Raw genomic sequence first — 24,775 nt, 5'->3', positions numbered from 1 at the left:
TATCCCCTATATTAATGACCGCCCCATTACCTAAAATACAGAGTCTGGGGCAAAATGAAATTTGAGAGACCAAAACATCACACATAAAATTCTGAACCCTCAACCAAAAATTTTGGATCTTAACACCACCAAAAAACATTGTTTGTGTCCCCATCTTCTGATTGGCATCGCCAGCAGGTGGGTGTGTCTTTAAGACAAAGCCTATACAATCTAGAGGGGGTCCAATAGAATCAGTGTAAAATCTTAAATTGCATAAGGCGCACCATTGCATCTCTAGATGCAGACTTGACGTTTTTTAGAATCCTAGCCCACACTCCCTCCTCCAATACCAAGTTTATGGGAGAAATATTTAATCTCTTGAGAGAAGCTGAAGCTCCATCCCCCAGACTCTGAATTAGCTGGGAGTAATACATGATGCCTCTTTTCCAAAAGCAGTAATCACCACTCCCAGAATATCTGCTGCTCTAGGGGGGTGTATGCTACTCCCAAAAATAGTACAGAGCAGGTGGCACAGCTGTAAATACATGAAGAATTGAGACCTAGGAATCCCAAAATGTTGAACCATATTTTCAAAGGATCTCAACACTCCACTCTCATATAGGTCACAGAGCGTATTAACCTCCCTCACAATCCACTCTGTCCAGCAGAAAGGGGACTTATTAATACATAACTTTGGGTTCAGCCATATGCTCGAAGCAACATTTAAATAAATGTCTGAATTAAACACTCTGGACACTTTTGTCCATACCGTGTGCAAATGCGAGATAACAGGGTGTAACTTCTCCGGATAGTTTGATAGAAAGGCTTTGCAATGGCGAAATAGGGGCAAGAACTTCCTGTTCAATACAAAACCAGGGAGGGGCTCTCTCAGGTGGAAGCGACCAATGGACCAAATGTCTGAGACCGAATGCATAATAATAAAACAAAATCTTGGGTAGGCCTAGCCCACCTTTGTCAATCGGCCTATGCAACTTACTGAAATGTAATCTGGGAAGTTTACCATTCCAAATGCTATCAAATTGCTTGAAATAAGAGAAGGGTACATCTATAGGGAGAGATTGTAGCAGGTAGTTGAATTTTGGAATACAACTCATGTTAATAACATTAACCTTCCCAGTCATAGATAAATGTAATGAAGCCCACCTTCCCACATTGCTCGAAAACCTTTTAATTAAAGGGTCAAAATTAACTAACTAAAATCACACAAATTTGCTGAGAATAAAATACCCAAATACTTAATGCCCTGTTTGGGACACTGGAAGGCACCCGGCTGAAAAGCCGTTACTGGGCAGTACGCTGTCAGATCCAAAGCTTCGGATTTAGACCAATTAACTCAGTATCCTGAGAACTTAGAAAAGGAATGAATAATTCTGTGGAGGCAAGGCATAGATCTAGTGGGGTCAGAGACGAATAATAAAATATCATCTGCATAAAGCAAAAGCTTATGTGCCACACCTCCCGCCATCACCCCTGGAAAATCATCCTCCTTTCTTATCACGGCTGCTAATGGCTCCAGGGCAAGACAGAACAATAATGGGGAAAGAGGACAACCCTGCCTGGTGCCCCTATCCAGAGTAAAATAATCTGCAATTAATCCATTTGTTTGTACTTCTGCTACCGGGTGTCTAAAAAGTAACTTAACAATAAAAGTATTCCCGAACCCGTACATTTCCAAAATCTTAAAAAGCTAATCCCATTCTACCATATCAAACGCCTTTTCGGCGTCAAGTGAGATGGCAGCGACCGGAGTCTGATCATTCGCCACTGACCAAATGATATCGATGAAATGCCTAATTTTATCAGAAGAGCTATGGCCCTGAATAAACCCTACCTGATCTATATGTATAAGAGATTTCATAACTTTATGTGGAGAGCAGGGTGGGCCGAGCAACGATTGTGCGGAGCAAGGCCGGGATGGACACCTGGAGCAAATGATCCCGCCCAGCTGTTGGTGATTGTGGTGTTGGCGAGTGGGGGATAAAGCTGCAATGAGAGCTGCAGTCGAGAGAGACTCCGGGAGAGAGAGCAATGCAATGAAGCTGTGTATGTCTATGTGGAGATGAAAAGCACCCTGTTTGTGTGTGTTCGTGCTGCTGAAAAGCAGTGGTGTTGAATGTCTTTGTTACATTGAAAAGTGCAGACAATATAGTGTCTTTTGTTGGATGTTTGACCGGCTCCCGTCTCTTTCAGAGAGTCCACTTCCTTACACTTAATCGGTTAGCCAAAATTTTTGACAATATTTTAACGTCTAGCTGGATCAAGGATCTCAGAATCAAGAGAATTGTTTTGCTCAGCCGACAGTTTAGGAAGTCCTAATGGTTCCACAAAGTATACTGATGAGGATAATATAGGATAATAATAATACTGATGAGGATAATATAGGATAATAATAATAATAATATCCTCATCAGTAGATGAAGATGTGGAACTATAAAGATCGAGATAGAATTCTTTAAAAGCATTATTAATATCAGTGGCCGAGGTAAATATTTCACCACCAGCAGATTTCACTGAGGGAATGGTAGATAAAGACTCTCTCTGTTTTATATATCTAGCCAGAAGCTTCCCTGCTTTGTCCCCCGACTCAAAGTATGACTGCCTTGCCCTGAATAGCCAAAAATCCACCTTCCGCGACAAAATAGTAATATATCTGTATTTCAATCGGGTCAATTCTCTGAGGCCATTAGATGACATTCGGTGCTTCAGCTCTGCCTCGGCACTTTTAATATTCCCTTCCAATTCCACGAGTTCTTGTGCTTGGGATTTTTTGGTGAATGCGGCATACTGTATGATCCGGCCCCTAAGAAATGCCTTAAGTGCCTCCCAAGCCACGCCCACAGAGGATACTGAGGACCAGTTGATCTCCACATAGACATTTATTTCAGCCTTTATCTCTGTTGGAATTCAGGATTTTGCAAAAGGTATACATTAAAGCGCCAACTATATGAAGTGGCAACACCTCTAAACACACCAGGGCGTGATCTGAGAATAAAATGTTTCCAAGTCAGCAATCAATGACAGATTAAATGAGGGACTCATATACAAAAAAAAAAAAAAAATCTATTCTAGAGTAAATCTTATGGGCTGATGAAAAAAAATGTATAGTCCCTACCAGATGTGTTCAAAAGTCTCCAAATATCTGTTAGACCAAGATTTTTACACATCCTGTGAAGTGTCAATGTTGCTCTAGGGGGCTTGCACACTTTTGCTTCACTATGATCAAGGACTGAATCCATCAAAAGATTAAAGTCTCCTCCCAATATTATATCATGAGGGGTGCCAGCGGCTTACAACATCCCTTCAAGATCTATAAAAAAGCCCTGATTATCAACATTAGATGCATAAATATTAACCAAAATAAGACTTTGTCCCTGAATTTCAACTAAAACAATAATGACTTTTCCTAATTTATCTTTACTCTGTTTGAGACATTTGAATTGTAGATGTTTACTTATCAGTGTAATGACTCCCCTGCTTTTACTCGAGCTAGCACTATAAAAAAAAATGCCCACCCCATATCTTTCCAAATTTTTCAGCTTCCTGCCGAGAAAGATTTTCTTGAAGAAACACTATATCTTATTTCTTATGCTTAAGAAGAGAAATAACCTTCCTTCTTTTTATGGGGTGCCCGAACCCATTCACATTCCACGTGGAGAGAGACAATCCACTCATATTAACATTTGACATTTTGACATACAAGAAAAAATAGTGTGTCAAAAACAAGATTATAAAGACCACATTCATCAACATTAGTGTGACAATCAAACCCCGATCATCCCTTAGAACAAAAAAAACAAAAAAAAAAAAACCAGAAAAAAGAAAAACGTGCACATTAATCCCATGCACGACAGCGGCAACTGCTGTCCATCCCTCCAAACTCAAACAGTCCATGTACGCCTACGAGAACCCCTGCGACAACTTTGCCGTCGGATTGCTCAAGTCCGGTGTTTCTATACAAATTTTGTGAGACAGAATTACACAGAAAAAATAATCTATAAAACAAACTCCAGCCAATAGATGCAATAAACACAGAGTGTGTAGCTTCATCCATAACACTGTCCTGAAGGTGTGACACTCTACAAAATAAATTCCAGCCGCTAGGCGGAACCTGCACAAAAAGAACACGCAGATTCTTCAAACAGTCAAGCGAATGTTCAGTGAGCTGGTCCACATGGCTGCAATATGAGTACAACAAGATGACCCACTCACTCCATTGACTTTATGAAGGACATCGCTTGCTGTGGGCATGTGAAAGTTTTACGGCCATCCTTAGCATCTATTCTCAATTTGGCTGGGAATATCAGTGCAAAAGCGACCTTCCATTGGTGTAAAAGTTTCTTGCATTCCTTGAATCGATCACGCTTCTCTCGTCGAATTCGCAAAGTCTGGGAACAAGAAAATGCTGTGGTTCTTCCAAGAAAGCCTTCCTTTACTCCTCGCCTCGTGTAACAAGATCGTTATTGGATGATCTCAGAAATTTGGCCAGAATTGATCGGGGCCTGTCTCCCTCTGTGAATCGATGAGCAGGAACCCTGTGAGCTTGCACAATTTCCAGTTTATGGCCTGCTATGTTGAGCAGATTCGGAAAGAGCCCATCCAGGAATTTCACCATATCCTGTCCCTCTGCTTCCTCAGGGATTCCAACAATACAGACGTTATTCCGCCAGCTACAGTTCTCCATGTCCTCCAACTTCTCCCAGACACTCTCCAAATCCACCTTGGTCGCTAGCGGATTAGCAGATAATTCCCTCTCCGATGACTACAGATAATCGATCCGTTTCTCGACATCCCCCACTCTTGTAACCACCTCAGTGAACTTCGCCTCCATGGCAGTGAAGATCCTCCAAGTCAGCAACGACCTTCGTTAGCACTGCCGACATGTTCAGTGTCTCTCGCTGCATTTCCCACACTTCTCCGTCTAAATCGACTCCCAGGCTCGCGGCCTGCTCAGGGGCGTCAGCTTGAGCACGTAAGTGTCTTTTAATGTCTCCAGAGCACAAGGATTTTGAATTCTTTGACACACTGTCTTCCTAGAACAGTTATGGGATAGAGTGTATCGGATCTCACCAGTTTATGTCATTAAAAGTTTTAAAACTAGCAAAGTGCTCAAAGCTCACCGTTCACACGTCCGATCCTCGCATGGCGTCACGTGACCCCAACAACAAATTCTATCTTGAATATTTTGCTCTGAAACTTCTAATATGTATATACAGTACATTAGATCACTATTAATAAATATAGTGCAAGTATTCAAACCCCTTCATTTTTCACATTTTATTATGTTGCAGCCTTATTCTAAAATGCTTTAAAAAAAAATAAAAATAAAAAATTCACATCAATCTACATGCCATACCCCATAATGACAATGCAAAAACCAGATTTTTGATAGCTCTGCAAATTTATTAAAACGAAAAAACTTAAATATTACATTGACATAGGTACTCAGGCCCTTAACTCAGTACTTAGTTGAAGCACCTTTGGCAGAGATTACAGCCTCAAGTATTTTTGGGTATGATGCGACAAGCTTTGCAAACCTGGATTTGGGGATTTTCTGCCATTCTTCTCTGCAGATCCTCTCAAGCTCTGTCAGGTTGGATGGGGACTGTCTGTGGACAGCCATTTTCAGGTCTCTTCAGAGATGTTCAATTGGCTTCAAGTCAGGCTCTAAGCCACTCTTGCGCTGTCTTGGCTGTGTGCTTAGGGTCATTGTCCTGATGGAAGGTGAACCTTTGGCCCAGTCTGATGTCCCTACTGCTCTGGTCCAGGTTTTCATTAAGGATAATCGCTGTATTTTGCTGCGTTCAGCTTTCCTTCAACCCTGACCAGTCTCCCAGTCCCTGCCACTGAAAAACACCCCCACAGCATGATGCTACCACCACCATGCTTCACTATTGGGTTGGTATTGCACAGGTGATGAGCGGTGCCTGGTTTCCTCCAGACATGATGTTTGGAATTGAGGTCAAACAGTTCAATCTTCGTTTCATCAGACCAGAGAATCTTGTGTCTCAGTTTGAGAGTCCTTTAGGTGCTTTTTTGCTAATTCTAAGCAGGCTTTCATGCGTCTTGCACAGAGGAGAGGCTTCTGTCTGGCCACTCTGCCATAAAGCCCAGATTGGTGGAGTGTTGCAGTGATGACTGTCCTTCTGCAAGTTTCTCCCATCTCTACACATGACTTCTGGAGCTCAATCAGTGACCATTGGGATCTTGTTCATCTCTTACCAAGGCCCTTTTCCCCCAAATGCACAGTTTGGTCAGGTGGCTAGCTCTAGGAAGAGTCCTGGTTGTTCCAAACTTCTTCCATTTAAGAATTATGGAGGCCACTGTGCTCTTGGGAACCTTCAATGCAGCCAAAAAAAATGTGTAGCCTTCCCGAGATCTGTGCCTCGACACAATCCTGTTTCTGAGCTCTGCAGGCAGTTCCTTTGACCTCATGGCTTGGTTTTTGCTCTGATATACATTTCAGCTGTGAGACCTTATATAGACAGGTGTGTGCCTTGCCAAATCATGTTCAATCAATTGAATTTGCCACAGGTGGACTCCAATCAAAGTGTAGAAACATCTCAAAGATGATCCAGAGATATGGAATGCACCTGAGCTCGATTTCAAGTGTCAAAGCAAAGGGTCTGAATACTTATGTCAATTTGATATTTCCGTTTTTTATTTTTAATAAATTTGCAAAGTTATCAAAAATCTGGTTTTTGCTTTGTCATTATGAGGTATGGAGTGTAGATTGATGTGGAAAAAAAAATATTTAAAGCATTTTAGCATAAGGATGCAACATAACAAAATGTCTTTCTGAATGCAGTTTATACTGTATTAGATTATATTCCTCAGTTTTGTGTGAGGAACAGATAAAAATTTAAGTAAAAAATCTTCCTCTGCTCTAGCTCTCATATCTCATTTGCATTTCCGCAAATTCAAACCTGCCATGTCACAATTGGTCATGTGGCATACAAAAAACAATGGCGTTTAGCATAACTGACGTCAAACCTGGCAACATGTCTTCAAGTGGTATATTTAAATTTATGCAAATGAGATTTGAGACCTGCGACAGAGAGAACTATTTTTAGCAAATTTCCGAACTGTAATTTTTGGTCTGTTCTTCATACAAGGCTAAAGTATAACTTAATGAGACATATACTAGAACCCATGAGTAGTATGGACTACTTTTATGATACTTTGTTTTTTTTAGTTTGACAGCCTGTGATAACTGTCCTTTTATGTTCCAAGAAAGAAAATTAGTCATACTGGTCTGGAAAGACATGAGTAAATGATGATACATTTTTATTTTTGGGTCAATTGTCCCTTTAGTTTAACCAATGTAATATAATAATAATAATAATAATAATAATAATAATAATAATCTTATGGGACAAAAAAATTAAATAAATAACCTCCATCCCCCCTCAAGCACACTTTGTCAGGTTTCTTTAACATTTGTGAAGGTAAGTGGAATATGTCATTGCCATAAGCGCTTGCTGTGTTAGAAGTGCCTTTAGGCCGAGCGAGCGATGGCTATGATCCTGACAAGGCAGAGCTTTCATCTTATGCCCCTGACTCACCGTTCCCCCGAGAACATGTCGCTGTGTGTGGTAGCAGAACCTCACTGCACAAGGGTCACTGGATCCAAAAAAAGACCCAAAACACACATGTGAAACCAAGGGTCTGGTGTGTCTGAAAAAGTAGGCCAAATGTTTCTAGTAGGTCAAAGATTCCAGATCTGGTAGGGATGAGTCACGATAGTCAACTAGTCGATCATCCAACAAGTCGATCATTCAACAACCAACAAGTAGCTTAGTGAGGACGAACACTTTATCAAGAATTTTTGGGGATTAAAAAAAATAAATATTTAGCAGCAGTGCTTTAATAAGCATTCTGGCAGCAAGCTGTGCTTTAGCTGTTTGCACGGTAAAACCCCATCGGAAAACCAGAGTTTTTAAATTCATCCCCTTTAAAAGCAACAACGCTACAGCCATACATATTCAGACATAGGCCTTTCGTTGTGCTGCATCTCACACATGCTTTTTTGAGCATCCCCGCAACAAGCAGTGTTTTTTTAGACACCATATGTAGATAAAAATATTCCAATGCTCTGAATACTTAAGAATTTTTTGACTTAAGAATGTCTGTGTCTTCTGTAAACGTATTAGATCAGGGTCAGGTGAACCTAAAAAAAAAAGCCTAATAGAGTGCAACAGTGCCCACTTTTTCAGTCGTCTTTGTTCCAAAAGTGTTTTTCCCATTCATTTTTTACAAAGGGATTTCTTTATATAGTCTTCATAAAAGCATTCTTAGCCATAAACAAAACAACAAGCTCCGGGGTGAATCACAACATTACAAACTTGAAAATCATACAAAATGACAAAGGTACAAGACTGTGTACTTACCATCTTTAAGGAATGAACTACAATCCCATGAAGCATCAGCCTGATTTCAGACTATTTCAGGATATCCCACAATATGGTAAAATTTACTTTATATTCATATGCTTCTTACAGAAAAAATATAAATATTTGAATATGAATTTTAATATCTGCTACATAGGTAATGGTAAAACTGTATATATTATATGCAGTGAGTCTATATGCAATTTGAAACAAAAGTCAACTCTGTTTATGATCACTGAGGTAGACGGTCATTTTTTTATTCCAATAAACTTCAGTTTATTGGTGGTGGTTCCGATGTTCCACGCACACCGATGACGACATCATAGGAATATCGTATTGCATATCGAATATCGCATTATCCAACAACTTAGCGCATTTTTCCTCCATATCGTGCAGCCCTAGTTGGAAGCATTGCAAAATCTAATTAAAAACAACAGAAATATCTAAAAAGAAGTATTTTAAGTTGTTGATTATACTGGAAGTGTTAAAACAATATAATTTAAGTTTATTGCAAAATATTCAGATACAAGATACACATAGTGGTTTAAGAATGTAGGGAGACTGACTCGATTGCATCATTCAATGGGTCATGGGAGTGGGTGGTTGCTGCTGAGCTCGTTGGCCGCAGTTAGTCTGCCGCGACTCTCCAATTGGTGGATTTTTCTCTTTGGGATTCAAGGGGAGTGTAGTTCTTCACCAGGAATTCCACCAATAGTTGTTATTATTATTAAGTTGACATAACGTGGACTGATGGCTTCAACAGGAGCATATACCACTGATTAGCAACCTCAAAGTCAAGGTAGGTCTTTCTTTAAATGTTTATACGTTTTGGGAATAGATTTTTAACTATATGAAAAAAAAAATTAAAAATAAAAAGAATGGGATTTTTACTTCCGGAACTCGACTGCTGCACTTTATTTTTCAGGACTTTCATTTGACAGATTAGTCAACTAATCATTCAGGCAATCCACTGACAAGCCAATTTTGAAAATATCAAGTGTATCAGGTATAATTGACTACTAAATTGTCACACATATTCTTTCCTTTATTCCCATCTATACTGGATATTAATTTGATCATCTCCTGCTATCCGTCAACATGCGTCCAACTCGGTCAAGTCTAACTTCACTCTTATGAAATGACTGCACAGCGCATCCCGTAAACAAAACATGATAGTTAGGTGCAATTGAAGAACTTCCTGTAAGACAGGATATGATCATGTGCAACAGGAAATAATCACTGAGGGTAAGATTAGAAGAGAGATTGACAGCGTCACCCCTGCTTTCCCTGATTTATACCCTGATGTGCTATTTAACTGTACACACTGTGAGAGGTGCTGAAACAGCGGACTCAGCAAGCCAGTTGGTAATACTGTATGTTAGAATACAAAAGTCTGTTGTTGGATTATATTGTTCAGCCACAAATGTGATAAGGAACAAGGATGAGATTATTTGTGTCAAATGTTACAGAGAGAGGAGATCATTAAGCATCTGGGCTGACAAAAGAAGGCATAAAAACCAAGCTAACTGTACAAGTCACAGTGTCTTCCCTTCACGAAGAGGGTTATAGCTCCATTTATTTGTTGCCTTGCTGTAGCAATGTCTTTCATGTACGAGAGGGATGAATAACACATTGGGGGAGGAATGAATGGCAGATATTGAGAGAGAGAGAGAGAGAGAGAGAGAGAAGTCCCCTGAGTGCAAGAGAGAAAGACCTCCTCCTGATGTTTCTCTGCCGTGCAAAAGCATCAGATCACACTGATATGAATAGAGCAGAGCTTGACACTGGAACAGACACAGGCATTATGGGATATGATAGTTCAAGATTCCACAGTGGTGAGAGCTGCTGTCAGTGACCCAGCAAGGGAGCTCCAGTGGGAAAGCTCCAGAGGGAGAGCTGGCCTGGACTACATCACATCCCCATGAGAACATGTGTCTGATTAATGGAGCTGAAGTGCAGTGGGCCTACAGTAATGCAATACATGCAAAGGATTTGCAAACTCCAAAAACGGATACTTTCAAAAGTTGATCAAACTCAGTTTAGAGATGATTTACAAATTCCATCCAGTTGCCAAGCCCGAAAGGTCAAACTCTAACAGAATCTCATGAAATCCCTTTGTAAATAAATATTACACTTACAATGGAAGTGAATGGGGCCAGTTCAGAAACATTAAAATAACCTACACATTGTTTCAAAAGTATAGCCTCAAGACATGAACATAACACGCATTAACATTATTTTAGTGCGATTAGATTTGCTTACTAACTGTATCTGTGTAGAGTTATATGCAGTATTACAACTTTGTAGTCATGACGATGTTTAAAAATCTGGCTAACATCATAACGCCTGTAAATCACCTATTTCATCACACTAAAATTATGTTTGCGGCTATACTTTTGAAACAGTGTGAATTTTAATGTGAAAGTGGAGATTTAGAGTTTTTTAAAAAAAGACTTAACCCTCTGGGGTCGACGGATGCGCCGGCGCGTCCTGCTGGATTTTTTCCTCATAACAGCGGAAACAACAGTAATTTTGGGGCATACAGATAATTGTAAGACATCATTAGAGACTATAAAGGGTCTACTTTTATTTGTGTACACTCACAATAACAACAAAACCTTGTGCTTTTGTAAAATAAAGAAAATAAACAGGGTGCGCTTTCAGCCGTCTCTGTCTCCGCGAGCATCTTTCTGAAACACGTCACAAAAATGAACTGAAACTCGCAAATATTTATCACAAAAACATGAAACATATGTCTAAAGAAAGCTTAAAATGTCTACTTTTAAATAAAACAACTCAAATTTAAAACAAATATTCTCCTGCAATGTAATCTGTATGAAACAAAGAGATGTACAGTTTCTCCTGGCTCAGCTAATTATCCCTAATGTGATCACACCCACGGGCAGATGGCACTGTTCATACGGTATTGTGCTGAGGCGATCAATGCAAATGGTAAATGCCCCCAACAGTGCCTTAAAAAGCATCAAGTTCATCATCAGATTCATTCACTTTCCTGCACGTTTGGAAGATGGCACGCTACACAGGTGAGGAAGCTTCAGATGGTCCTGGATAGTGACGAAGAGTTCACATTTTCCTCAGAAGAAGAGCGGGACTCCAATGAACGTTTGCATTTTGAAGAGCGACTTGATACAGTTTCAGATGAGTAAGTCACTTAGTTTTACTTACATATTAGTTGACATGCTATTTTATATAAACATTGATATATTTTACTAGTTGGACTATTTCCAGACTTGCCAGCCAGGATTCAGAGTATTGACATTTGAAATATGTCCTTATAGGCAAGATTTAGTTACATTTAAATGTTGTTTCGGCTAAAGCAGGTATTTAAATTGTATGCTGTATGATATAAATATGACATGTAATATGATATAAAAATAATATGAATGTTTAGATTATATTTTAACTAGTGTTTATGCTGCCTCATTATCATCAATGAAGCTTGTGCTTGCAAATATCTGTTCGGGTGTAAATGTGTAAAAAGTGCTGTAAATATGCCCATATTAGAAAATCAGCATATTAGAATGATTTCTGAAGGATCATGTGACACTGAAGACCGCAGTAATGATGCTGAAAATTCAGCTTTGATCACAGGAATAAATTGCATTTTACAATATATTCAAATAGAAAACAGTTCTTTTAAATTGTACAAATATTTCACAATATCACTGTTTTTGATGTATTTTGGATCAAATAAATGCAGCCTCGGTGAGCAGAAGAGACTTTTTAAAAACATAAAAAAATCTTACAGATCTAAAACTTTTAAACGGTAGTGTAGGTCTGAAGTTAAGTCTTTATGTAAAGAAAATGTATAGTCTGATTACTTCTTTTAACTTAAACTTGATTTTGTGAATAAGCTACAAACAATACATTCAATCATTAAGTCTCCTCAAATTCATTCTCTCTCAGGGGAGGGGTCTTTGTCTCCTCAGGTGTGAATCACATCAATATTCATGATCATCCACGCCTCCTCACATATGGCCTTTCTAACACTAAAAGTGTCTTACAAAAGTTAAATGACTATATTGTTTTGTATGAATGAGTGATCGGGATGATCTTCATCATTTTTGTAGCAAAAACTCTAGGCTACAAGATCCAGTTCACAAAAATCTTGTGAACAAATGTTTAGTATGTGTTATATGGCCTTATTTCAGTGACTTAAAATGTTTGATTTTTCAAAAACCACGCATAAATGTTATTTTCTCAAAAATACAAACATGTATATACATGTTGTTCACATATTACTGTAGTCCAGTTTGTGCTGAATACAGTGTTATCGGACTTTAATATGTTTTTAAGCAACTGAAAAAAAAATGACAAATGTCAAGGCATGTCAAAACTTCTCCAGGGCCCAAAACACCCTCAGACCCCAGAGGGTTAAATATTGATCTGTTTCTCACACACACCTAATATATCGCTTCTGAAGATATGGATTTAACCACTGCAGTCTTATGGATTACTTCTCTGTTTCCTTTATGTGATTTTTGGAGCTACAAACGTCTGATCGCCATTCACTTGCATTGTATGGAACTACAAAGCTGAGATATTCTTCTAAAAATCTTTGTATGTGTTCTGCTGAAGAAAGAAGTCATACACATCTGGGATGGCATGAGGGGGAGTAAATTATGAGAGAATTTTCATTTTTGGGTGAACTATCCCTTTAATGGACTGGCCCCTTTCAATTCTAGTGTAAATGCTTTACTGTAACCACAATTTTTGCTTTTTTCAAAAATAAATGAGGGACGTGTCATAATGAGTGGCAATCAACATTATGCTACAAATGCTGTCGATTGTGGTTTACTTCTATTGAGCCTGACATTCCTAACATTCCTTTAATATGCATGTGAGATGTTGCCCTTTAGTTTATACTGTAAATGTGTCCTTTATGTCAATACAAACCTTAAATCACAAACTAAACCACAAAATTAAATTAGATTTGTACATTTTCAGAAGAAAATGTTATTGGCCCTTGCAAAACTTACTGCCATGGTGCAAGGGTTGGGAGCGGTTTGTGAGCGGTTGCCAGGGCATTGCTATTGCAAACTTAGAAAAAGAGGTTTGTTCTAAACAAACCCCTATTTCTAAGTATGAGCGATAATAATAAATAAAGATACGTGGCTTACAATGCACCTCTAATTTATTTTATAAAATGAACCGTTCTGCTTCTAAATTCTGATTGGCCAAGTTCAAAGCCTCTGTAAAACAATCGATATTGGTACTGTGACTGTGCATCGACTGAATGTTATATGAATGCATTTCTTAATGCAACCACATACTGCCTACTGTAGAATTACTTGACAGAAGAAAGGTTTGTTAACATTATTCTTGTTAATAAATGTACCTATCATCCATGCGTTTTATCGTATTGCCGTTGCCACAGTCTCATTAAAGCAATAATCCATTCAATTACCTGGCTACATTAATATTTTAAATAAACCTCCATCACCTGAAAAACATAAATGAAACTGTTTCACACATCAGATGTGCTGTACTAACACGCAGAGGGCTTCAAGACGGGGGCATGGTGACGATTTATAGAACACTACTCATTACCTCACGCTCCCTTCACATCGACAGAACTGTCTGTCAAACAGACAGGGGGAAACAGGGGACCTGTTCCAAATCACAACAACATACTGCACATGCTCGCTCTCATGCTGTAATATTATAATATAATCGACGCCATCTTTGTCACATGTCTTCAAAGTGGCAGAACAGGGACTCATAAAGGAGTAAATATGTGCCTTCCATTTTACTTAATGACAGTAATCTATCTCTCACATTTTTGATCTAATTGACAGCAGCATATTTTTGCATGACAGTGCGGCTTTTATTTCCTACAGTACTGTGACCCTGAGAGCCACCTTTCTGTGGCAGGGCCGCTATTGTAAACCACAAGGGGACTATGGTCAATATCAGTAAGCGAATGCACTGGAGTAACGCAATTACCTAAAGCATCTTTGCCATGTGCCTTTTAAGTGTTCATATGGCCGAGCTGTTTGTCTCTTTTAACACGGTCATGAAAATCAGCACACGTGAGTGTCATCGCCATAGATTCCTTACATTATCTTGAGCAGCCTTGCTGAAGCTGATCACAGCTGAACATTACGACCTATGGCAGTGGTTTAATTTTTAAAGTGCTTTCCTACCAGGCCATATATACTCTCGAGCTGCCCCGTTAGGGCTGTCACGATTATGAAATTTGGCTGACGATTAATTGTCAAACAGATAATTGTGATTATGGTGATTAATTGTCTGTTTTAGAACTATGACGATTAATTGTCTCTTTTAGGGCTTTCACGATTAATTGTCAAATAAACTGTCATATTTCTTAAGCTGTATGTATGCTTCATACACCTTAAGAATTCATTCTTACATATTTAAAGGAATATTCCAGGTTCAAAACAAGTTAAGCTCAATCGACAGCATTTGTGGCATAATGTTGATTGCCACAAAAATTAACTGGGCTTAAGTTGTGTAAATTGTCGTTTTTACAGTCATTTTAGGGTTTTTTGACATTACATCGTCATAAGTGTTGGGTGTAATGCATTACTAAGTAATTAATTACTGTAAACTACTTTTTCCTTGAAAAAGTAAAATAAGGGATTACTCTTAATTTTTCTGTAATTTAATTACTGTTACTTCTGATGCAATAGCAATAAATACTGTATAGACTATAGAACAATTCTATATGAAACAATAGTGAATTTAAAATCGAAATTTAACTTCTGATGTTAAAATTTATGTTTTTTAATTTAACGCTGCCCCCTTAAATACTTTGGCCAGTTCAAGAATAATTTATTTGATTTTATATGATTTATTTGAAAGAATTAAAAGAACAGTTTCATGTCTATCCTTGTATTGTTCATCTGGTCGAGGTTGATATGGGTTTTAAAAAGTAATTAGTAATAAGTAATGCAATTACTTTTCAGACAGAGTAATTAGTACAGTAATCTAATTACACTGTAGATGATGTAATTAGTAGTAAAAAATTCATTACTTTTTTAGAGTAACTTACACAACTCTGATCGTCATGGCAATTATTTTGTAAAATTGGCTATAACTTTCCACAGTAAAGGTTAGTAAGCAATTGTATCACACTAAAATCATGTTTACCTGCATGTTGTTTGTCTTGTGGCTATAATTTTGAGAAAGTGAGTATTTTGACGTTCAAAAATTGGCCCCACTCACTTCCATTGTAAGTGTCTCACTGTCACTTCAATTTTTGCTTTTTTTGAAAGAAAAGGAGGGACGAGTCAAAATGAATTTTTGTGGTAATCATTATGGCACAAATGCTGTCAATACAGCTTAACTTGTATTGAACCCAGAATATTCCTTTAACTTAAAATATATAAATCAAATAATAAAATAGGGAAATATGATTTCCTTGTAAGCCTTTAAAAATCTTCTGAATGACATAAAAAATAATGTTTTAAATATCAACATTTTTCTAAATACTTTAAATATGTCCCTGTTTGGTCAACCTTAGTTTTGGTCAATTTTACATTTACACTGTTGCTTTTGGAACTCATGCAATTATTTTTAATTTGTAATTTGTAATTATTATATTATGCAATATTAAAATAATTCTGTCCTAATTTCTTCACTTTCACAAGTTATTTTAATGCTCTCTGATTAGACCCAGGAGCCATATTTCTCACTAAAACCTTTGAGATTTTGTTTCATCATTTTATCAATCCACAGAAATAGAGTAAGCGTGCTTCTCCTCTGTCACTGCGTGTCATTAACACTACGTGTATGAACCCGATATGACCAGGAACATTTTCCATCACACGATCGTTAAATTAAAGTAAAACCTGAGCGCTTTGCATTCACTGTCTAAGTTTATATTTTTGCGGGAGTTTGGCGCGAGCCTCTGCTGACGGCACGCACATCAGAGTGCTTGAGAAGCTCCAGTTGACATCAGCGGTGCGGCCCAGAGTTCAACTGAATGACACACAAATGCGCCGTTTATGGCATTTATACTGTACATTCCCTTAAAATTCCCTTATTCGGGCATTAAAATGTGATTAGAATTTAAAGTGCACAATAATCGCGGTTAGATCAAATAACCGCGATCAGACGGTTATTTAATATTCGCGACAGGCCTATGTCCTGTTTGACTACCAGCATCGTTACTCCCATCCTGATGCATTTTTCAAAAGACGCATTGAGGTGACATGCTGGATAATGGGAAAGAAAAAGTTCTGGGTCTCTGAAGACAAAAAGGCAAGGGACATGGGCGGCTCTCTCCACAACAGGCTGCCCGAGCCACAAGCTGTGACAAACCTAAAGACAGGCTTCTATAAGAAGATATACGTAGTGGATAAGCCTTTTAATTGGATTGGATGTAATATAACACCAATCTAATATCAAAGCGCATTGCAGAAATCTTGACAAATCACTAACCTTGTAAGTGATCAGGCATTAGACTTTAGTCCCATCTTGAAAAATCTAAGACCGGAAACTATGCAATAGCCTACATAAACACAAATATAGCTACTCAAGCTTGATTTCATTTGTAGTTGCATTTAGTGGGCTGCTTGCTTGAGATGCGTTGGCCAAGCATTTATGTCTGCATTTGCGACCATGCATTTGGCATCTTTGTGTTCTGAAAATTTAACTTTTGGTTAGCTAGCGTGAAGTACAAAAAAAAAAAAAAAAGATCTATTTATTATTAAAGGTGCACTCAGTATTTTTTTCCACATTAAAAAAAAGATTTACCCCTAAAGAAATTAATTGTAATTTTGAAACATGTGTATAAAATCATGACCACTCACATGAGATGAGGACTCCAGTCATATCAGTAACCTTTTAAAAGCTGTTTTATTCTACATGGGGGAGGGGCACCCTCATGGGGGCTGCCATTTTAGAATCACATGGCCAGCTGAATACTACTCGCTTAATCTCAGTAACCGTCTTGTTATTGGACACTTTTGCTCTTTGATTAAATTAATCATGGCTGATTGTGAAGTGAATTTCTACAATGGCATCTGTAACTGACAACTACTGATTTTGAATGATGCTGCATCCACACCACAAGGTGTCACTGTAAGTCCAACATGAGACAAACAAAAAGTTGCTGAGTGCACCTTTAAAGGAACAGTTCACCCAAAAGTGACAATTCTGTCATACTTTGTGAAAATCTTGAAGTCTGTTGAACGTTCAAGAGAGTGGCTCACTTGTTCACGTGGTTCACTGAAAACTAAATACATTTCGGAATTTTTATTACCAAACCCTATCGTATACCAGAAGTCAGAAGACTTGGAATGAAATGCATGAGTCACATGGACTATGATACATTTACGTCCTTTTTAAAGTTTGAAAGTGAATCACTACCCATTGCAATAGTGTTAAAAAAAAGATGGTCAGATATTCATAAAATTTTCTTCTTTTGTGTTCCGAGGAAGAAAGTTATACGGGTTTTGGAACGACATGACAGTGAGTAAATAATAAAGAACTTATTTTTGGGAGAACTATCCCTTTAACGTTGCCCTCAGAATTCCTTTGATCGTTCCATGTGGTGCACAGAAACATCAAAGCCTTGTTCACCGAACATTTAAAAAAAAAAAAAAAAAAAAAAATGTTAAAACCTGGAATGCAATGCAGTGAAAGAATTGATTGGGCACTTTACTGTGCGGGAGGAGTAGTCCGTGAGGCATAATCAGAAAAGCTAATTATAACGAGCTGGGTGTTTTTAGGCCACTCACTGACTCCTTGTTCTGCCATCAAAAGAGCGATGGAGGATAAGTCAGCTCAAAAACTCAGTACGCACAGACTGTGGTCAACTCATTTGAAGCTACTACATCATTAACTCATATTTTATTGGAACTAAGATTGGCCGAGATGGTGATTTGGGCAGGCTGGCATCTAAAACATTTGTTAACTGGAGTTCCTCTGAAACCTTGAAGAATAATGAAGACAAGATGATTGAAGCCATTTGGCCTTTCTAATCTCATGGATTGATCCTGAAAAGGCCTGGAGTGTGAGCAACTGTCTTTAGATCTACTTTAGGACTGTGCTCGTCTTTTACCGACTCTAGACTAGAGTGAGCTTAAAAAGTGTGCATAATAATAAGAAACCACATATAGTGTGCGGTGAGTGAGGACTACGTTTTTTTTATATGACTTCCAGTGTGTGCGTGCCTCTGAATAGCATGCTTTAAATCGACCTAAAGCTGGAGCCCCACAATGCCAATTTTTCCAGTGATTTTCAGGTGAGAGCTTCATTAACAATTAATCGCTAGCCAGGCTGAGGGAGATGAAGCGCACATTAGCGTCTCAGTGGGAGGTCGTTAATTACTTGACCGATGGGACTTCCTGCTGAGTTAATGGTTCCAGCAACGGAAGAAACACATAAAAATGGTTAGAAAAAAATCATTCCATCGCTGAGGCGGTATCTTGTGTTCACATCAAATGAGCAATGAGCTTCTTCTTTTACTGAGTAACTGACACGAAGTCAAGATGCTATGAATATTTTCATCGCACTCAGCTCCATATCATCACAAACACTGATTTTAATCCATGATACTGTCAACATGTGCTTTTCCTGCCTTTTTTTACTACATTAAAATGTCAAGAGAAAGTAGAGCCACAACATTCTGCTTTTATTGAACGTAATTTCTTTACTCACTGAAAGCTGCATATAAACATACGCATTCTTCGGCAAGCCTCAAGGGGATAAATACACAATCACACACTTTTACAAGGTATGTTACTTCATGAATCGCACACCTGGCTCGTTTAGAGCATTTGTTTTGGAACCTGTTGGTCATGTCGATTTTCATGATCGCTTCCTTTTTTTTTGGACAGTAGCAGAACAGACACAGGTACTGTATAAACGTAGCAACTAATGATGGATACGTTTATTAGTAATTTAACAATTTTGGTCCGTTTTAAAATATAAACTTGTGAAAGTGAACCGAACCATGCAGAAAATGCAACATTGTAACTGTTATAGCCCCTGTTTCAGAACAAATCAAGCATTTGATTGAACATTTCTTTCAAGTAAACAAATCAAAATTGACCCCATTTACTTTATAAATACACATTTCTGGCCTTATTGTGTATAAAAATAGTAGCCTTTGTAATGTTTCATTAAAAAGTAAAAACTTGCTCCGCCTCTATAACGATTTTCGTTTTCAGCTGACATAACCAAGCCCTCTTATTTTTCAGCCCCTACCCTCAAACATCACAGAGATACAACTTATGAATTCCCAATGGATTAATAATTATTTAAAAAAAATTATAATAATAAAATTGGAATATCCTATTTCACTCAGAAATACGACACATTACGATGGGTTGTGAATACCGTTTCTTGTTGACTTTCATTTTGGCTTCATCTGCAAAAAGATGTTTTGTAGTTGCTTGATTTCTATTTGTCGCATCATGCTGCATAGCTCCGCCCACAGTGAAATCTCATTAGTTCAAAATCCTGCAGACAAAAATGCAAGTCCTTTTTCACTATAAATCTTGGCATTTGCTGACATTTTGGTCTGCTTTCACCCCAAACCGATTACATCGCTTCAGAAGACATGGATTAAACCACTAGTTGTGTGGTTAACTTTATGCTGCCTTCATGTCCTTTTTGGAGCTTGAAGTTTTGGGACCCATTGACTTGCATTGTATGGATAAAAACACCTCATAGCTCCATCAAAATATCTTCGTTTGTGTTTCACAGAAGACGTACGAGTCATACGAGTCAATTGGCCCCATATCCATAGAGGTCAAAGCCCCAAATATCCACTGACACTACCTCCACCCCTGCCAGGAGCCAAATAGACGCTCGCGAAAATAAGTTACGCTTGCAACTTGCAACATGAGCACTTTGTCAGAATCGCTATCTGGTGAAAAACAGGAATACAATCATTTTTTTTTTTTTACTTACCGAGATGGTATATCAAATTGAACATTTAGTGCTGTGTAAAATAGCATTTTTAAAGATATTTTATGACGTTGTACGTGTCATAAATGTTGTCACATACGGGCAATATTTAATATATTTACTGTACTAAAGCATAAAATTATCATAATATGTTATCAGAGATTTAGGAATCATGCTAAGTTGAAATACTGGCTTCTCCGAAAACAATGCTACAGCCAGTATATTCTAATTTGAAATGTCCATTCCAGGCCGGAATTTCTGTTTGCGTTTTGGCCTGTGTGATCCCGCCCACTGCCCATTTCCCAATAGTGGCTGTGTCTCGTTTGGAAGGCTGCGTCCTCCGGGGGTCGCATTTGTTGGCCGCATACGTCATCGAGGCTGTCTCCTTTCATAAAAGCGAGTAGGACACTTCAAATGCAGCCTTCGAATATGACCTTCTTTCACCGGAATTCGAAGGATGCATGAGGTGTATCCTTCGTGGGCACTCACAACCCACAATTCTTTGCTTCAACGGAAATGTCTAAAAAAATTAAGTTGAAGTAACTCAGTAGATGGGTGCAGTGTATATAATATGTATAATTATATTAATATATAATTAAAATAAAGTAGACTTAAAGTACACCTGTAAAATCTATTTTCTTTTCTCTTTACATCATTATAACTCTCCTAAAATGTACCTCATACATTCCCTTCCAAAGGGACTTTTTTTCTTGTTGAATTTTTCTCCCCAATTTAAGAATGCCCAATTCACAAAGCACTCTAAGTCCTCATGGTGGCGTAGTGACTCGCCTCAATCCGGGTGGCGGAGGATGAATCTCAGTTTCCTCCACGTCTGAGACCGTCAATCCGTGCATCTTATCACGTGGCTTGTTGAGCGTGTTTCCGCAGAGACATAGAGCGTGTGGAGGCTTCACGCTATTCTCCGTGGCATCCATGCACAACATGGAAACTCGCTCCAATATTTTGAATTTGGACTGCAGTACCCATTTTAAACGCTTGATGTCAATGTTACATATTGCTCCTTTAATATTTTTTTATGACAATTGCATGTAAATACAGGCATGTATGACCACTTTGGCATGTAAAAACTCAAAAAAATTAAAAAAGTTGACAACCCCCGAAAGTCATTGTAAAATTCTCACACAGACAGGGTTGGGGAGTAACGAAATACATGTAGCGGGAATATGTATTTAAAATACAAAATATAAGTAACTGTATTCCACTACAGTTACAGTTTAAATCATTGGTAATTAGAATACAGTTACATTCAAAAAGTATTTTGATTACTGAAGAGATTACTTTTACGTTTCATTTAATATTTAGTCCTTTCAGTTGGAAAACATTTATACATATAAATGATTCAATCCAAAGTGCATTTGAACAGTGGTGAAACACTTTCTTATGATGTGTTACATTCATACGAGCAGACAGAGAAGTAAGTTTGAAGTAAGTTCGGAGCACAAGAAATAGAAATAAACCTTGTGTAAATTGTCAGCTTTACACTAAGCTAAAATGCTATTTCTAGCCATTTTACATGCACATGTTACCAGGTATTTTTTTTATCAAGAAAATTCATGTTGGATCATAATTTCTTTTTTCTAGTAAGACCTTTGATATTAGGGCAAACATTTTATTCTTGATAGTTTTACAGGAGAACCATTCAAAAATTATCTAAAAATCCTTAAAACAAGATAAACAAGATTTATCTGGTTTTAGAAACAACACTGCATAAGATATTTAGGTTTTTCAGAGAATGTATTTTTATCATGTGTATTTTGTCTTACTGTACTGGCAGAGTTTTTATAGTCAAAATAAGTGAAAAAATCTACCAGTGCTGAAGAAGTAATCCAAAGTATTTAGAATACATTACTGACCTTGAGTAATCTAACAGAATACGTTACAAATTACATTTTACAGCATGTATTCTGTAATCTGTAGTGGAATACATTTCAAAAGTAACCCTCCCAACCACACAGAATATTCTCACATTAAACATACATTCATGTTTAATACCCATCGCGAACAGAAGACAAAATGCAGTAAATACACAGACAATACCCAAGCAAATCGCATTTCCTTGTCCTTATCCCTTTATAATAAAAGTTTGCCAAGTAAACAAACTGAATTGAAACTGAATACTAACGCATTTTAAATCCACTACTGCTATAAAAAAGCCACCTGCTGCCCCAGATAGTCAACATATTTTTCCAGTAGCAAATGCCCCAAAATGCAACATTCGGTTCATGTATGACTCTGACAGCTCCGAATAACGGTAGACACTAGACAGACAGATGTTTATATCGCGCGCTCTTCATGACCATCATATTTCATTATGATCTCCAATCCACAGAATAAACGCCGCATGCGCTGCTTAAAATAGCTGAACATGACGAGCGGGGGTTGAAGACGAGAAAAAGAGCCACGGACACCCTGAAACAGCCCTGACATCAGCACTCACTTCTCTAAATATGTCCATCATGACCACACTTATTTCACTCTACCTTCACATTGGAGCACGTCTTCGCGCACCGACTTAATTGTATGTATTGATCCATGATTTTTAAGTCCCTTATATATGTATATATAAATAAAATAACAAATTAATCAATGTACTGTTTACTAATGTGCTAGTTATATTGATTTAAGCGTACAAAACGAATGCACAAGGACTTTGAGCTGCAGAGGAAGTGAAAGTTTGGGTGGCATATGGCTCAGATCAGTTAGGTTAGCGAACCGAGTGCCGCAGGTGCAAGTAAATTAATTAAACTCCATTCTGACATCCTGAGCTCTTCGTTAAACAACTATTGGTTATGTTTAATTATTTTTGCATGACTCTTAAATTAGTGTGCATGAATATATGTCACGCAAAATTGTGAAAAGTTCTATCCACGAGACACATGGCAATATAGGGAATGATCCTTACCTCTTCTCTTCGGGGTGCCTCGGAGCTCAAAGCAAAAAATTCACCGTCCTAAAACTTTCAATCCAGCCGGGAATTGAGCCTTTTAAACGTTTTGATGGCCCATGTTCGCTTTGTCTGTCTATCTGACTTCCTGAATGAACAGTCGCTGTGTGCGCATATAGTGAAGTTGACACACGCGCGCGCGACCACAGGCGCACACGGAAATAAAGTGCATGAGCTCTCGAGCCAGTATGCTCACACATGCACAGTCCATGCACCCGGAGCACAGAATAAACCTTTAAATAATAATATCTGTCTTTCTAGGAAAAAACAAAATCAAAAAAAAAAAAAAAAAAAACAACCATTTTAAAAAATAATTTAAGAGTAATAAATAAATGTGTCAAGACGTTGAGTCTCCTAAAAATATATGCATCTTTTCTTGCATAGATTTCGTTTAACCACACACACTATAATACATCACATGACCAGATGTAGTAATTTTCTGCTTTATAAAGTCTTCCATTCATTAAGGGAAAATCAATCGAGCGCAGATGCAATCTATGGAGTCGCGAATAGTGCCACCAGTCCAAATCCGATAAAGACGCTTTAAATAGACGGTGCGACTTACCGCAAATATAAAACACCAACATGAACAAAACAAACGCGTTCACAAAGCCATAATAAACGTGAATGCCAGTAAAAAAAAAGAAACGACCGTACCAAGTCAGCAAAGCTTTATCTTTAATCCACGTCTAACTCCATCGAAGTCTGGTTATTATAGCAAATGTCCTCAGGGGAACAAACGCTCTCCTCAGTGATGAGCAGTTCACATCCACCTTATTTCTCCAGTAGCCCTTTTAAGGTGTAATAATGAAGGGAATAAAGTTCCGAACTCATTGCAATTTACGTCTTGGAGCTCTTACACCTGAAAACGCATCAATATGTTTTCTTTTCGACAGACGTCATGACTGTCCGTCACCAACAGTCTACTAAATAATAAGACGTCCAGATAGTCCATGTTATAATATCCAGCATTGATATACTAAACCACGTACGACTGACACAAAGATGTGACACGCATCTGACGCTTTTAAAAATCCATAGACCTTTTTCACACTCCGGGTTTTGGAACGCGGAAGTGAACGTTTGTAGGGTAAACTTGGACAGCAGTGAATGGGAGATCACAGCAAATTATTATTTTCACTTACCCATTTGCTCCAAGAGCAAAATAAAAAATCCACTATTACGTTTGAATGACTTTCCAGAAGAGGAAGAAAATAGAGAGCGGTGGATTAAGACAGTAAAATGGGAGAAGATGCCATATTTAGGCTACTGTCACTCTTTCAGCAGCTGTAATAGAAACCCCCTCGCAGCTGTGGTAATTCGTTTTTTAAATCTAATTCCATGGTAATATAACACAAAGCATAATGTTATAAATGTACACTCAATATTGAAAAAAATGTATAATATAAAAAAACATTGCGAGATTTACGATGATAAATAAGGCGGAAACGCGTCATCACAGTCTGTGAAAAAGGTCTATTGTACCTGCTACAAGGTAACTGGATTGACAAACGATCTC

General features: G+C 38.0%; 1 protein-coding gene across 5 annotated transcripts in view; it reads right to left on the bottom strand.

Moving 5' to 3' along the window:
- The window catches only part of LOC127440229 (serine/threonine-protein kinase TAO3-like), a 101,073-nt gene extending 76,654 nt beyond the window's left edge, over positions 1-24,419 (bottom strand). For 2 of the 5 annotated variants that reach the window (XM_051696718.1, XM_051696722.1), the window contains exon 1: positions 23,215-23,398. The gene's annotated coding sequence lies outside the window, so the exon portion shown is untranslated. Of the gene's footprint in view, positions 1-19,718; positions 19,842-23,214; positions 23,399-23,913; positions 24,274-24,401 lie in introns of those variants that run through there. The other 3 variants (XM_051696719.1, XM_051696721.1, XM_051696720.1) reach the window with 3 other exon arrangements.
- Between the last annotated feature and the right edge of the window lie 356 nt (positions 24,420-24,775).

Source organism: Myxocyprinus asiaticus, chromosome 4 (genome assembly GCF_019703515.2).
Source record: "Myxocyprinus asiaticus isolate MX2 ecotype Aquarium Trade chromosome 4, UBuf_Myxa_2, whole genome shotgun sequence".
NCBI classification, from domain to species: domain Eukaryota; kingdom Metazoa; phylum Chordata; class Actinopteri; order Cypriniformes; family Catostomidae; genus Myxocyprinus; species Myxocyprinus asiaticus.
Note: the sequence above shows the minus strand (reverse complement) of the source record. Positions and strands in the feature narration are given on the sequence as shown.